Source organism: Eurosta solidaginis, chromosome 3 (genome assembly GCF_040869045.1).
Source record: "Eurosta solidaginis isolate ZX-2024a chromosome 3, ASM4086904v1, whole genome shotgun sequence".
NCBI classification, from domain to species: domain Eukaryota; kingdom Metazoa; phylum Arthropoda; class Insecta; order Diptera; family Tephritidae; genus Eurosta; species Eurosta solidaginis.
This window is the reverse complement of record NC_090321.1, coordinates 202,729,309-202,744,207: the sequence shown is the minus strand read 5'-3', so window position 1 is coordinate 202,744,207 and position 14,899 is coordinate 202,729,309. Positions and strand designations below refer to the sequence as shown.

The 14,899-nt window shown below is 36.8% G+C and overlaps 1 protein-coding gene across 2 annotated transcripts in view; it reads right to left on the bottom strand.

Moving 5' to 3' along the window:
* Positions 1-14,899, bottom strand: part of stan (Protocadherin-like wing polarity protein stan) — a 299,969-nt gene that overhangs the window by 203,664 nt on the left and 81,406 nt on the right. The gene's annotated exons all lie outside the window — the stretch shown is intronic.

The following is a 14,899-nucleotide window of genomic DNA, read 5'->3' as shown; positions in this document are numbered from 1 at the left end:
ATGAGTGCTTTAGTATAGAGTAATTTTTATACCCTGGGTGACTAGGGTCTCGAGATATAGGCCAAAAAGTGGACCCGGGTACCCCTGGAATGTGTGGATAACAAATGAAAGCTGTTGATGAGTGCTTTAATAGAGGGTAATTTTCATACCCCTGGGTGACTAGGGTCTCGAGATATAGGCCAAAATGTGGACCCGGGTACCCCTAGAATGTGTTTATAGGATATGGATATCAACTGAAAGCTGTTGATGAGTGCTTTAGTAGAGGGTAATTTCCATACCCCTTGGTGACTAGGGTCTCGAGATATAGGCCAAAACGTGGACCCGGGTACCCCTAGAATGTGTTTATAGAATAAGGATAACAAATGAAAGCTGTTGATGAGTGCTTAAGTAGGGGGTAATTTTCCTACCTCCGTGTGACTAGGGACTCGAGATATAGGCCAAAACGTGGGCCCGTGAACGCCTAGATAGTGTTTTTACATTATGGATATCAAATTGAAGCTGTTGATGAGTGCTTTAGTACAGGGTAGTTTTCATACCTATTGGTTACTGACGTCTCGAGATATATGCCAAAACGTGGATCAGGGTAACACTAGGATGTGTTTTTACATTATGGATATCAAATTGAAGCTGTTGATGTGTGCTTTAGTACAGAGTAAGTTCTATGTCGCTGGGTAACTAGAGTCTCGAGATATAGGCCAAAACGTGGACCCGGATACACCTAGAATGTGTTATTACATTATGGGTATCAAATTGAAGCTGTTGCTGTATGCCTTAGTACAGAGTAAGTTTTACACCGCTGAGTGACTAGGGTCTCAGATATTGGCCGAAACATGGACCCGGATACCATTAGAATGTGTGTGTATTATGGATATCAAATGAAAGCTCTTGCTGAGAGCTTTAAAGTAATTTTCATTGTGATATTCGATTTAGTCGCATCAACCTGGCAAAACTGATAAATATACATGCGAAGCCGAAATAAAGACATGAATTAATAATACCCACATACCTATTTACATACGTTCTATTCGATTTGCCTGAAATTTGGTATATAAATTTGCCTATATTAGTATTTACGATGCTTTTTGCCGGGAAGTTGGATAGAGACGGACTGGGACTGGGATTAGGACTAGGACTGGGACTGAAACTAAGACTCGGAATGGAACTGGAACAAAATACATACCACCCTCTGGGACTGGCAATAAGATATGAAGAAGAATGAGAAAAACTTGAGAGAAGAGAAAAGAAAGAAGGAGACTGAGAAAGAGATAGAATGATACGAAGATGGAGATAAATGAAGCGAAAAATACGGTGGGAGGAGTGAATACAAAGATTCGGAAAAGGTATAGATGGGCGAGGGCAGAGTCAGACGGAAAAAGCTTATTCAAGTGTATGCAGATAGACCAAGTTTAGGCAGAACAACGTCTTCCGGGCCTGCTAGTATATATATATTTTTTTTATTTTCGTGAAAGTACTGCAGTATTGGAATGTTACACTAGAGTATAACCACAAGTGGGGAACTATTATTTTTCAACTTAAGTAATAGCGTTTTTCGCTTTATAAAAAATTCCCTCTTTTGCTGAGTACACTACGATTCTCAAGTTGAGCCACTGTTTCGTAACGACTCTTAAGATTTTAGAGGTATGCTAGTTATCAACATGAGATCTAATGGTACTCAAGCCTAGATGCCTGTTAGGTATATTCGACGTCATTTCGAACGAACGCAAATCATCGATAGGTTAACTAGAGTTTAACTCTGGCAGCTCGGCCGCTTAGCTCAGCTTAAACTTTAGTTAAAGTAGAATGAAAAACTGCAGAATAAATTTAAGCGTAGTTTAACTGACAAACTGCCCTTAATGCTTTTACATTGGGTCCTGTCTCTACTATCTTTAATTTTTTCCTTTCTCTGCAAAAATTTCGTCTCTTTTGTGCACAATTTTCAATTCGTTACTCAATAATTCAACAAAAATGATTTTGCAGCATAGCCAACAACACTTAAAATATATGGGCGCAATACAAATGTACTTACTTCATAAAAATGTTATGGGAAATTCTTAGAGAAGGGTTGTTTTTGGTGCAGAACTTTTCACATGATTGGGTAGGTGGTGGGCACGTTGGGTGGCTGTTATATGAATGTTCGCTGTTATGTTCGAATATTTCTAGAGGGCTGTAATAGCAGGTTTATAATTAAAATAAACTCAAAAGTCCTATGCTGGATTGTATAAATAAGCAATTTGAAATTATAACGCTGGATTTGCTGTTTATGATATTCACAAAATTTTAATTAGATTTGATTGCCAGTTGGGAATATGTGGGTGTTTGATGAAGCAATTATTACATGTACAATGAATTGATTGCTAATGGGAAATGTTGGAGTAAATAAAATCGTTTAAAATTGAACATAAATATATAATTTGTAGAAAGAAATAAAATGACAAAATACGAATGATTTTTTTGGAGTGCTTGTTTGAGAAATTTTTGCTTTAGGCTAATTGAAATATTTTTTACTACCACTTAAACTTCATAAAACTCAACATAAAAAAGTATAGCCGAAATTGTTTAAACAAAAATTAAATTTTTTTCCAAAAAGGGGCAATTTTTATGTGTGCTCACTTGCTTCAAGAGTTTGTCTCAAGAAAATACATTTTCGGAATTTCAAAAACGCCTTTCCCAGAATTTTTTTCATAAACGCCTTATCTTTTCAAACGAATTCTAAAATAAATATTGCTTTGGTTAGTACAATTCTCGTTATTCGAAAAAAATCTTATTTAATTACCTAATATCATCATTGCATTAGACGGATTCCGAAAACCATCCAGCAAAGATCCCGAAAGGATCCCAAAATTATCCCGATATAATCCCGGACGAATCCCAGAAACCATCCAGATATGATCCCTAAAGAGTTCCCAAATGATCCCTAAATTACACTGACGGAAACCCAGATTGATCTCGAAAACCATCCAGAACTCATGCCGATAGGCTCTCAAATGAACACCAAAATAATCCAGAAAGTCACGAAATGACCCCGACGGTATTCCACAAACGGTCCAGAAAGTATCCCTGAAGGATCCCAAAAAAGTCTTGAAATGACACTGGCGAGATCCCGGACGAATCCTGGACGAATCCCGAAAACCATCCAGAAATTATCCCGGAAAGATCCCCAAATAACCTCGGAATACTCCCGAAAAAGCCCCGAAATAACCCCGACGGGATCCTGGACGGATACCGAAAGCAATCCAGAAACGATGCCGTAAGGATTCCCAAATGATCCCGAAAAAGTTCCAAAATAACCCCGACGGGATCCCAGATTGATCCCGAAAACCACTTAGAACTGATCGCGAAGAAGGATGCCGGACGAGTCCCCAAATGATCCCGAAATAGTCCCGAAAATGACCCTGACGAGCTCCCGGACGGATCCCAAACACCATCCAGAAAATATCCCATATGGGTCCCTAAATGATCCCGAAATATTCCAGAAAAAGTACCGAAATTACCACGACGCGATCTTGGACGGATCCCGAAAACCATCCATAAATTATCGCGGAAGGGTCTCGATATGAACCTGACGGGATTACAAATAAGGTGAAGCTAATTATAAAAGCATGTAAATAAGGCAACAGGCGCGTTGAAGCGAATGAAGAGTTACAAACAAACATACAGGTAGAGCTAATAAAAGCGTGTTAGTAAAAACAATTGAAGTAGGGAGGATGGCGGGAGGAGACGGAGAGCACCACCGATCGTTTTTCCAAAATTGTTTAGATCTCAATCTGTATGAGTCTGATGCCAAAAATTATTGATTTAGGAGAACATTTATATTGAGTTATAACAATTTATAGATTTTGCACCAGAGGGGGAGATGGGGAGGGGGATGAGGAGAAGGAGGGTGTCACTGCTCACTTTGTAAGCCCTCGACTTATTTGACCCATTGTGTTTGTAATATTGGTGAAGGTCCGAAAATAAAGTTATAATGTGTAAAAATTATTAAAAACTAATTGTTCGAAGGGTCGTGGAAACCCCCACCCCTTCCATTCAGTCAAAAGACGAAAAAATATAATAACTAAATTATAACTGTTCCTAGGGGCGGGGACCTCCCTCCTTTTCAAAAGCATATAGCTAGTATATCCTTCTAGACTATTGTCACAAAAACAAACAAACGTCTGGACATACAAACATCCAAACATCCAAACTTTCGCATTTATAATATTATTAAGATTAAGATTAAGATTAAAATTTGCTATTGCAACGTTTCCAATATCAAACGCACAAAACTCTGAACCACCCCAAAAGTAACCTGATGCAATATGCTTCCATCGAGATTTAGATTGAGCTTTTCCCCCAAATGCTCTCACAGGGCTTGCTAAACCTTTGCCGAAGGGCTAAACTGTTCTGAAATATTTTTCTGCGGTAACATTTCGGTATCCTCTCATAAATGTTTCTGGATCATTTGGGGTTTTTTTTTATACATATAATATTGGGAATCATTTCGCTATAATTTTAAGGTAGTTTTTGAGATCAGCTGTTTCAAGGTTAATTCTATACTTTTTCCCTATCAATCTGGAAGTGTTTCGATGCTGTTTTGGAGCTATCCCTTGGTAAGATTTTGATAGTTTTTCGGATCGATTTGGAACTATGTGGGATCAATTAGGAACTATCTCCGCCCATTTTGGCATTATTTTCGGGAAAATTTTGGCATTGTTTTAGGTATCTTATGGATTCCGTTTTGGGATCAATTAAGAAATATTTCGGGATAATTTCAGAAATATTTGTGGATTATTACAGCACTGTTTGCGGTATCATTGAGAGTCAGTTAGAGAACGTTTTGGTATCAGTTCGGAACTATTTTGGGACCAATATTATGATTTCGTTTTAATTGCAGACAATTTTGAGATCGAGTGGAAACCATTCTGGGATCATTTAGAAAATACCTCCAGCTTATTTTGGCATAGTTTTTAGTAACATTTGGGATCAATTGTACACTTTTTCGGGATCAATTCAAGACTATTTTGGTAGGGCCTTCTGATCTCCTTTTCATGGGCTTAAGCATTATATTGAAATTATTTTGATATAATTTCGGTTCTACTTTTTGAACAATTCGGAATTGTGTTCGTGATCATCTCGGTTTTGTTTTCATATACACTTCCAGATTTTATAGGGAATTTTCTAAACTTTAAGGATTGTTTTCGAATCATTGCGAGATTATTTCGTAGTTGTTTCCAAATGGTTTTTTGATATTACATAAGATAAAACGTATGCCGAATCCCATATAAGCGCGGCCAAAACTGCTTGTCGCGCTGCAATTTCGCTGTAGTTCATCATGGAGCCTACGCATACTGTTGATAAAAAAAAAATAAATATAATCAAAATTGGACGAATACACGCCCCCTACACTAGTGGGCGGTTAAACTAAAACCGCAGCGATTATAATGAAACTTGGTACATACATTTGTGCTAACCTGAAAAGTCAACAAGTAAAATTTCGTAGAGATCGAGCCTTAAACACGCCCACAAAAATACAAATGTTTTAGGGAAAAGTGGATGATGCAATCTTTTAAAACGAAGTCTCATTCACGTTCTTATTTTGCTTGAATATGGCATGCTATTAACGTTTACCCCCCCCCCCCCCCCCCCCCCCTCGATTGCAAGTAAAACATGAATTGGTAGATAATAATTTTTTTTTTTCTATTTAGAACTTTAACAATACCTTTATAATATTTAAATTCAACTTTGCCCTTTAATTTTTATGTAATAGCAGGTATCACTATAAAGTAAACAAGTAAGGACGGGACTGTCTTCGGCTCGTTCGCAATCTCCAAATAATCGGATGTATAAGATAAGAAATATATAGTGAACAGATGTACATACCTAAACGATTTTTAAGATAAATATTAAATAAAAAATGTCAAAAAACCCCCTTATCTGAACGATCGTTTGTACGGGATATATATTATACATAGTTCCGATCGAAATGATTTTTATAGGAAATATTCTATGATATATTAAAATATATATCATCGAGTTTCACGTTTATACTTTCTAAATTGCGGCAGGAATGACCAAACTCGTCTTATCTGAACGATCGGTTGTATGGGAGATATATGTTATAGTGGTCCGATCCCACCGGATCCGACAAATGTCTAATATAATACAAGAATACATCCTTGTGCCAAATTTCATTGAGATATCTCAAAATTTGAGGGACTAGTTTGCGTTCAAATAGACAGACGGACGGAGAGACGGACGGACGGACAGACGGACATGGCTATATCAACTCAGTTCGTCGCGCTGATCAATTCGGTATACTTAATGGTGAGTCTATCTTCTATATTTCTCAACGTTACAAACATCGGACCAAAGTTAAAATACCAATTTCATGTTCGTAAAAGGTATAAAAAGTGTAAATATCGCAACTTAGCGCACATTCTCACTAGTCTTAATTTTGAGCTAACATTACTTTTGATAATATATCCAAAAATTGTGATGGAGTTAGGATGAGTTTTTTATACTCAGTTGAGCAGAGCTCACAGATTATATTAACTTTGATTGGATAACGGTTGGTTGTACAGGTATAAGGAAATCGAGATAGATATAGACTTCCATATATCAAAATCATCAGGATCGAAAAAAAATTTGATTGAGCCATGTCCGTCCGTCCGTCCGTCCGTCTCTCCGTTAACACGATAAAATGAGTAAATTTTGAGGTATCTTGATGAAATTTGGTATGTAGGTTCCTGAGCGCTCATCTCAGATAGCTATTTAAAATGAATAATATCGGACTATAACCACGCCCACTTTTTCGATATCGAAAATTTTGAAAAACCGAAAAAGTGCGATAATTCATTACCAAAGACGGATAAAGCGAAGAAACTTGGGAAGCGAGTTGAACTGATGACGCTGAATAGAAAACTAGTAAAATTTTGGACAATGGGCGTGGCACCGCCTACTTTTAAAAGAAGGTAATTTAAAATTTTTGCCAGCAGTAATTTGGCAGTCGTTGAAGATATAATGAAATTCGTCAGGAAAGTTACTCCTATTACTATATGTATGCTTAGTAAAAATTAGCAAAATCGGAGAACGACCACGTCCACTTAAAAAAAAAAAAATTTTTTTTAAGTCAAATTTTAACAAAAAATTTAATATCTTTACAGTATATAAGTAAATTATGTCAACATTCAACTCCATTAATGATATGGTGCAACAAAATGCAAAAATAAAAGAAAATTTTAAAATGGGCGTGGCTCCGCCCTTTTTCATTTAATTTGTCTAGGATACTTTTAATGCCATAAGTCGAACAAAAATTTACCAATCCTTGTGAAATTTGGTAGGGGCTTAGATTCTAGGACAATAACTTATTTCTGTGAAAAAGGGCGAAATCGGCTGAAGCCACGTCCAGTTTTTATACACAGTCGACCGTCTGTCCTTCCGCTCGGCCGTTAACACGATAACTTGAGCAAAAATCGATATATCTTTACTAAATTCAGTTCACATACATATCTGAACTCACTTTGTATTGGTATAAAAAATGGCCGAAATCCGACTAACACTACGCCCACTTTTTCGATATCGAAAATTACCAAAAAGGAAAAAAATGCCATAATTCTATACCAAATACGAAAAAAGGGATGAAACATGTTTATGAAACATGGTTTATTGACGCAAAATATAACTTTAGAAAAAAACTTTGTAAAATGGGTGTAACATCTACCATATTAAGTAGAATGAAATGAAAAGGTCTGCAGGGCGAAATAAAAAACCCTTGAAATGTTGGCAGGAATACTGTTCGTGGTATTATATATATAAATAAATTAGCGGTATCCAACAGATGATGTTCTGGGTCACCCTGGTCCACATTTTGGTCGATATCTGAAAAACGCCTTCACATATACACCTACCACCACTCCCTTTTAAAATACTCATTAACACCTTTTATTTGATACCCATATCGTACAAACATATTCTAGAGTCACCACTGGTCCACCTTTATGGCGATATCTCGAAAAGTCGACCACCTATAGAAATAAGGCCCACTCCCTTTTAAAAAGACTCATTAACACCTCTCATTTGATACCCATATCGTACAAGCCCATTGTAGAGTCACCCTGGTCCACCTTTATGGCGATATATCGAAAAGACATCCACCTATAGAACTAAGCCCCACGCCCTTTTAAAATACTCATTAAGACCTTTCATTTGATACCCATATCGTACAAACATATTCTAGAGTCACCCCTGGTCCATCTTTATGCCGATATCTCGAAAAGGCGTCCACCTATAGAACTAAGACCCACGCCCTTTTAAAATACTCATTAACACCTTTCGTTTGATACCCATATTGTACAAACGCATTCTATAGTCACCCCTGGTCAACCATTATGCCGATATCTCGAAAAGGGGACCACCTGTACAACTACCACCACTCCCTTTTAAAACCCTCATTAATATCTTTAATTTGATACCCTTATCGTACAAACACATTCTAGAGTCACCCCTGGTCCACCTTTATGGCGATATCTCGAAAAGGCGTCCACCTATAGAACTAAGACCCACGCCCTTTTAAAATACTCATTAACACCTTTCGTTTGATACCCATATTGTACAAACAAATTCTAGAGTCAACCCTGATCCACGTTAATGGCGATATCCCTAAATGGCGTCCACCTATAGAACTATGGCCCACTCCCTCATAAAATACTCTTTAATACCTTTCATTTGATACACATGTCATACAAACACATTCCAAGATTACCCTCGGTTCATTTTCCTACATGGTTATTTTCCCTTATGCTGTCACCATAGCTCTCAACTGAGTATGCAATGTTCGGTTACACCCGAACTTAACCTTCCTTACTTGTTTATTCTCTTCTTAACTTTTAACTTCGAATAAAAATTCACTTAATTTTCCCACTTATAAAAAGTAACGGTACTCATCACCTGATCGATGAATAAATAAAAAGGTAGGGTTGCCATGTATGGAAAACTTCCAAATATAATAAAGGACTTGAGATATTTACATTTACTAACAAGCTCTGAATTTAAGTTTGTTTCAGTGACCTTTTTCATAAAAAACCGTGGGCTAAATTATCAATTAACAAAATTCCAGATTTAAGGAAGTCCTGATAAAAGCGCGCAAGTCTATTATTAACAAGTAAGGAAGGCTAAGTTCGGGTGTAACCGAACATTACATACTCAGTTGAGGCTATGGAGACAAAATAAGGAAAATCACCATGTAAGAAAATGAACCTAGGGTAACCCTGGAATGTGGTTGCATGACATGTGTATCAAATGGAAGGTATTAAGGAGTATTTTAAGAGAGAGTAGGCCATAGTTCTATGGATGGACGCCATTTAGGGATATCGCCATAAAGGTGGACCAGGGCTGACTCTAGAATGTGTTTGTACGATATGGGTATCAAATGAAAGGTGATAATGAGTATTTTAAAAGGGAATGGGCTTTAGTTCTATAGGTGAACGCCTTTTCAAGAAATCCCCATAAAGGTGGACCAGGGGTGTCTCTAGTTGTACGATATGGGAATCAAATGAAAGGTGTTACTGAGCGTTTTAAGAGGGAGTGGGCATTAGGTCTATAGGTGGACGCCTTTTCGAAATGTCGCCATTAGGGTGGGCCAGGGGTGACTCTAGAATGTGTTTGTACGATATGGGTATCAAACGAAAGGTGTTACTGATCATTTTAAGAGGGAGTGGGCATTAGGTCCATAGGCGGACGCCTTTTCGAGATATCGCCATTAGGGTGGGCCAGGGATGACTCTGGAATGTGTTTGTACGATATGGGTATCAAATGAAAGGTGGTAATGAGTATTTTAAAAGGGAGTAATCCTTAGTTCTATAGGTGGACGGCTTTTCGAGATATCGCCATAAAGGTGGACCAAGGGTGACTCTAGAATATTTGTACGATATGGGTATCAAACGAAAGGTGTTACTGAGCATTTTAAGAGGGAGTGGGCACTAGGTCTATAGGTGGACGCTTTTTCGAGATATCGCCATTAGGGTGGGCCAGGGGTGACTCTAGAATGTTTGTACGATATGGGTATCAAACGAAAGGTGTTACTGAGCATTTTAAGAGGGAGTGGGCATTAGGTCTATAGGTGGACGCCTTTTCGAGATATCGCCATTAGGGTGGGCCAGGGGTGACTCTAGAATGTTTTTACGATATGGGTATCAAACGAAAGGTGTTACTGAGCATTTTAAGAGGGAGTGGGCACTAGGTCTATAGGTGGACGCCTTTTCGAGATATCGCCATTAGGGTGGGCCAGGGGTGACTCTAGAATGTTTGTACGATATGGGTATCAAACGAAAGGTGTTACTGAGCATTTTAAGAGGGAGTGGACATTAGGTCTATAGGTGGACGCCTTTTCGAGATATCGCCATTAGGGTGGGCCAGGGGTGACTCTAGAATGTTTTTACGATATGGGTATCAAACGAAAGGTGTTACTGAGCATTTTAAGAGGGAGTGGGCATTAGGTCTATAGGTGCACGCCTTTTCGAGATATCGCCATTAGGGTGGGGCCAGGGTTGACTCTAGAATGTGTTTGTACGATATGAATATCAAATTAAAAGTATTAATGAGGGTTTTAAAAGCGAGTGGCCCTTAGATGTATATGTGAAGGCGTTCTCGCGATATCGACCAAATGTGGATCAGGTGATCCAGAAAATCATCTGTCGGGTACTGCTAATTTATTTATATATTCAATAACACTAACAGTATTCCTGCCAAGATTCCAAGGGCTGTTGATTTCGCCTTGTAGAACTTTTTTCATTTTCTTCTACTTAATATGGTAGGTGTCACACCCATTTTACAAAGTTTTTTCCAAAGTTATATTTTGCGTCAATAAACCAATCCAGTTACCATGTTTCATCCCTTTTTTCGTATTTGGTATAGAATTATGGCATTTTTTTAATTTTTCGTAATTTTCGATATCGATAAAGTGGGCGTGGTTATGGTCGGATTTCGGCCATTTTTTATACCAAGATAAAGAGAGTTCAGATAAGTACGTGGGCTAAGTTTAGTAAAGATATATCGGTTTTTGCTCAAGTTATTGTGTTAACGGCCGAGCGGAAGGACAGACGGTGGACTGTGTATAAAAACTAGGCGTGGCTTCCACCGATTTCGCCCATTTTCACAGAGAACAATTAGCGTCATAGAGTCTATGCTCCTACCAAATTTCAAAAGGATTGGTAAATTTTTGTTCGACTTATGGCATTAAAAGTATTCTAGACACACTAAATGAAAATGGGCGGAGCCACGCCCATTTTGAAATTTTCTTTTATTTTTGTATTTTGTTGCATCATATCATTACTGGAGTTGAATTTTGACTTAATTTACTTATATACAGTAAAGATATTAAATTTTTTGTTAAAATTTGAATTTAAAAAAAATTTTTTTTAAAAAGTGGGCGTGTTCTTCATACAATTTTGCTAATTTTTATTTAGCACATATATAGTAATAGTAGTAACGTTCCTGCCAAATTTCATCATGATATCTTCAACGACTGCCAAATTACAGCTTGCAAAACTTTTTAATTACCTTCTTGTAAAAGTGGGCGGTGCCACGCCCATTGTCCAAAATCTTACTAATTTTCTATTCTGCGTCATAACGTCAACCCATCTACCAAGTTTCATCGCTTTAACCGCCTTTGGCAATGAATTATCGCATTTTTTCGGTTTTTCGAAATTTTCGATATCGAAAAAGTGGGCGTGGTTATAGTCCGATATCGTTCATTTTAAATAGCGATCTGAGATGAGTGCTCAGCAACCTGCGTACCAAATTTCATCAAGATACCTCAAAATTTACTCAAGTTATCGTGTTAACGGACGGACGGACGGACGGACGGACATGGCTCAATCAAATTTTTTTTGGATCCTGATTATTTTGATATATGGAAGTCTATATCTATCTCGATTCCTTTATATATGTACAACCAACCGTTATCCAATCAAACTTAATATACTCTGTGAGCTCTGCTCAACTGAGTATAAAAATTCTGTTCGAAATGATTTAATGGATGCATTACCCATCGTTTGTCAAAATTTTATAAAAATATCTATCGATGAACTCTTTTGACTTTTGGCCGCTTCGAGACACTGTGCCATATGGTGGAGACGCTCATTTTAGAATAAAGGCGTAATAAGCACACGAAGTACTTATAGTTGCACATAAACTAGGGCTTCATAAAATGATAGCAAATTTGTAAATAATAACGTTAATGTATGAGCAGTTGTACATATAGATCCATATATGTATGAGTTTATCTGTGTACTTATGTACGCACATTTAATGAGTACATCCATCCAAAGCTGAAATCATAGGTCAAAATAACAATATAAAATCTAATGATGCTACAATCTAATATATGTATAATGGTAGTTCTATGCAAGTTCAACAATGATTTCATTATATCATTTAACACAAATATTCATACATACAAAAGGTCCAATATTCCTTTAGTACATTTTCAAAGTGTTGTTGCTGCCATTAGTAGTAAGCACTAGGCTTGGCGAAATAAGTATGTTGTTATGAATAATCTTCAGCAAATTCAAGGCAAACACTTATTTGCTTATTGACACTGACTGAAATTTTGAGGAAGAAAAAGAAGTTCAAACAGAGCGAAAGACTCATGGATGTATGCCTGAGTGTGCGTTAACGCCGTTGGGCGTAAGTAAAGTAAAACAATCCAGACAGGGTGGTAGTGAAGTGCAGCGAAGTTAGTAGAGCGCAGAGCAACGTGTTTGGGGTGGTTTTTCTAGCTAAGGGCAAGCTATACAAATTCAAAAACATATTTAAGCAGACACATAAATATTTTTATTTTGTTAAGCCGCCAGTATTGTGCAGAGTATGCAAATGAACGTTATAATTGTAAGAAAGTTTCAAGGAACTGTTGTTGACTCAAAAGTAATGCCGAATCATTGCTAAATACTTCCAAAATGTTATTCAGTCTTTAATAGTTCTGAAGACAACATCAAAACAAAAAAAAATTGCCCGTAAATTATCTAAAAATTGTATAAGAAGAATATGTTTTTAAAGCAGGTGCAAAATGAGTTGCAAATAATCTAGAAATTATTAACACTAACAATGCCGTAAAAAATCATGGGCCCAGTAAATCAAATGACAGGTGTACCAAAAATGAAGCTAAAAGACTCAAAATGTTTCCAAACCAGAGTAACAAAAAAACATTTACCTCCGAAGAGATTTTAGGCACCGTGCTTTCTTAACATTTTTCCTACAAATTGGGTCCAATAAATATTTAATGGCTTCTCCGAAAGGCAGGTTTTCACTGAGAACCTATTCCTGACAGAACTACACTCGGAGTATTTGCAAACTACTGCTGAGATGTGGCCTCGCCTGAAAGCCTTTTTACTAATTCAAACCACTTTTTTTTTCAAAATTTATGATAGTATTTTGTTCGATGCCTGAACCGCCGACATTCGAAGCGGTTGGCGGAGCATGCTACTACCACATTACGGCGGCCGCTTTTTGCGAAAATAAAATATATTCACCTCAAAATCCCGATATTTAAAATCCTGATAAGATATAATGCCGACAATTTTCTGAAATCCCGGGATTTGGATTTGGTGTACTGGTATGGTAAAAAAGACAGTTGGTTGGCTATAGGTTGAAATCATTCTACGTTCAATCTAATATACATTCTAAGAATCTGATCTAGTCTTAATCTCGATGAAACTTTATAATAAAAAGTGTTCTGTGTTTTTTTTTTATAAAACACGTATCTCCATGAAAAAGGTGCAAAATGTTTCGAAACGCATACAGGAAATCATGGCTTTCCCTTAAAGCTTTCTAGCCAAATAGTCCTAGCCAGGGAGGCGCATGATTTTCTGAAACCTTCGGAGAGTATCTTTATCGTTACAAGAAAAAGAAGGAGACAACCCGATAAGTCGATAATTATTTGATAAATTTTCTATTAAAAACTGACAGTTTTTTGATAACGATTCAATAATTCGCCGATAAAAACTTGTTAACATACTGGTGAGAGATATATGGGCAAATTCCAAAAACTTTTACTTTTTTGGATACTCGGATTTTACACACGGGCAAAAAACTCAAGGTCAGGAAAAAGTACAAGGACATTAAGCTTGGCCTTTTGACTATACGATCTGAGGATTTTAAAAATCAAGAAAGTTGATAGTAAGTTTTTGCAGAACTTGAACCCTGATTTTTTTTTTTTTTAATTTTTCGATAAAATTTTGAGGCATCGCTGAAACGCTATGGAATTTAAACTGACTGTTCTTTTTGAGACGGATATTCTAAAAGTACGAGCAAAATTAATGTGTCCCTCCAATACTCAAAACTATCATCAATCAAAATAGCGATACTTTTTTTTTGTCATTGTCAATATTGACAGTTCTTTGCTTATAGCTTTTTGAGGCAACTGAGTATTGAAATTTGGTTTATGCACGATAGTAGCCTATCAGGGACTAAAAATACCTGGGGTTTCAAATTCGATGTGCCCCTTTCAGTTTTGAAAGTAGAGGTAGAAAAGTGGAAGCACTTGTTTGCGTAAATTTTTTTCAGGTGCATGTTTTTTGTGGGCACAGCTACAATTTTACTTTTATCACTTCATACCAGTTTGTTAATTTTTTCTCTACACCACAGTCGTATACCTTCAATTGCCTCATCTTGGAATATAAGGAAAGTTATTGATGTTTGTACATGGGGCAAATATACGAAATTTTCAACAAAAATTGGCAACCGTCCAAACGTGTAGAAAAAAAAATTTTATTTTAAACCAGATTTTATTTAAAAGTAAATGAAAAGAAACACAAATTTGGTACAAAAATAAAAAAAAAAAAAAATTCTACACTTTTGGACGATTGCCAATTTTTGGCGAAAATCTCGTATATTTGCCCCATGTAAAAACATCAATAACTTTCCT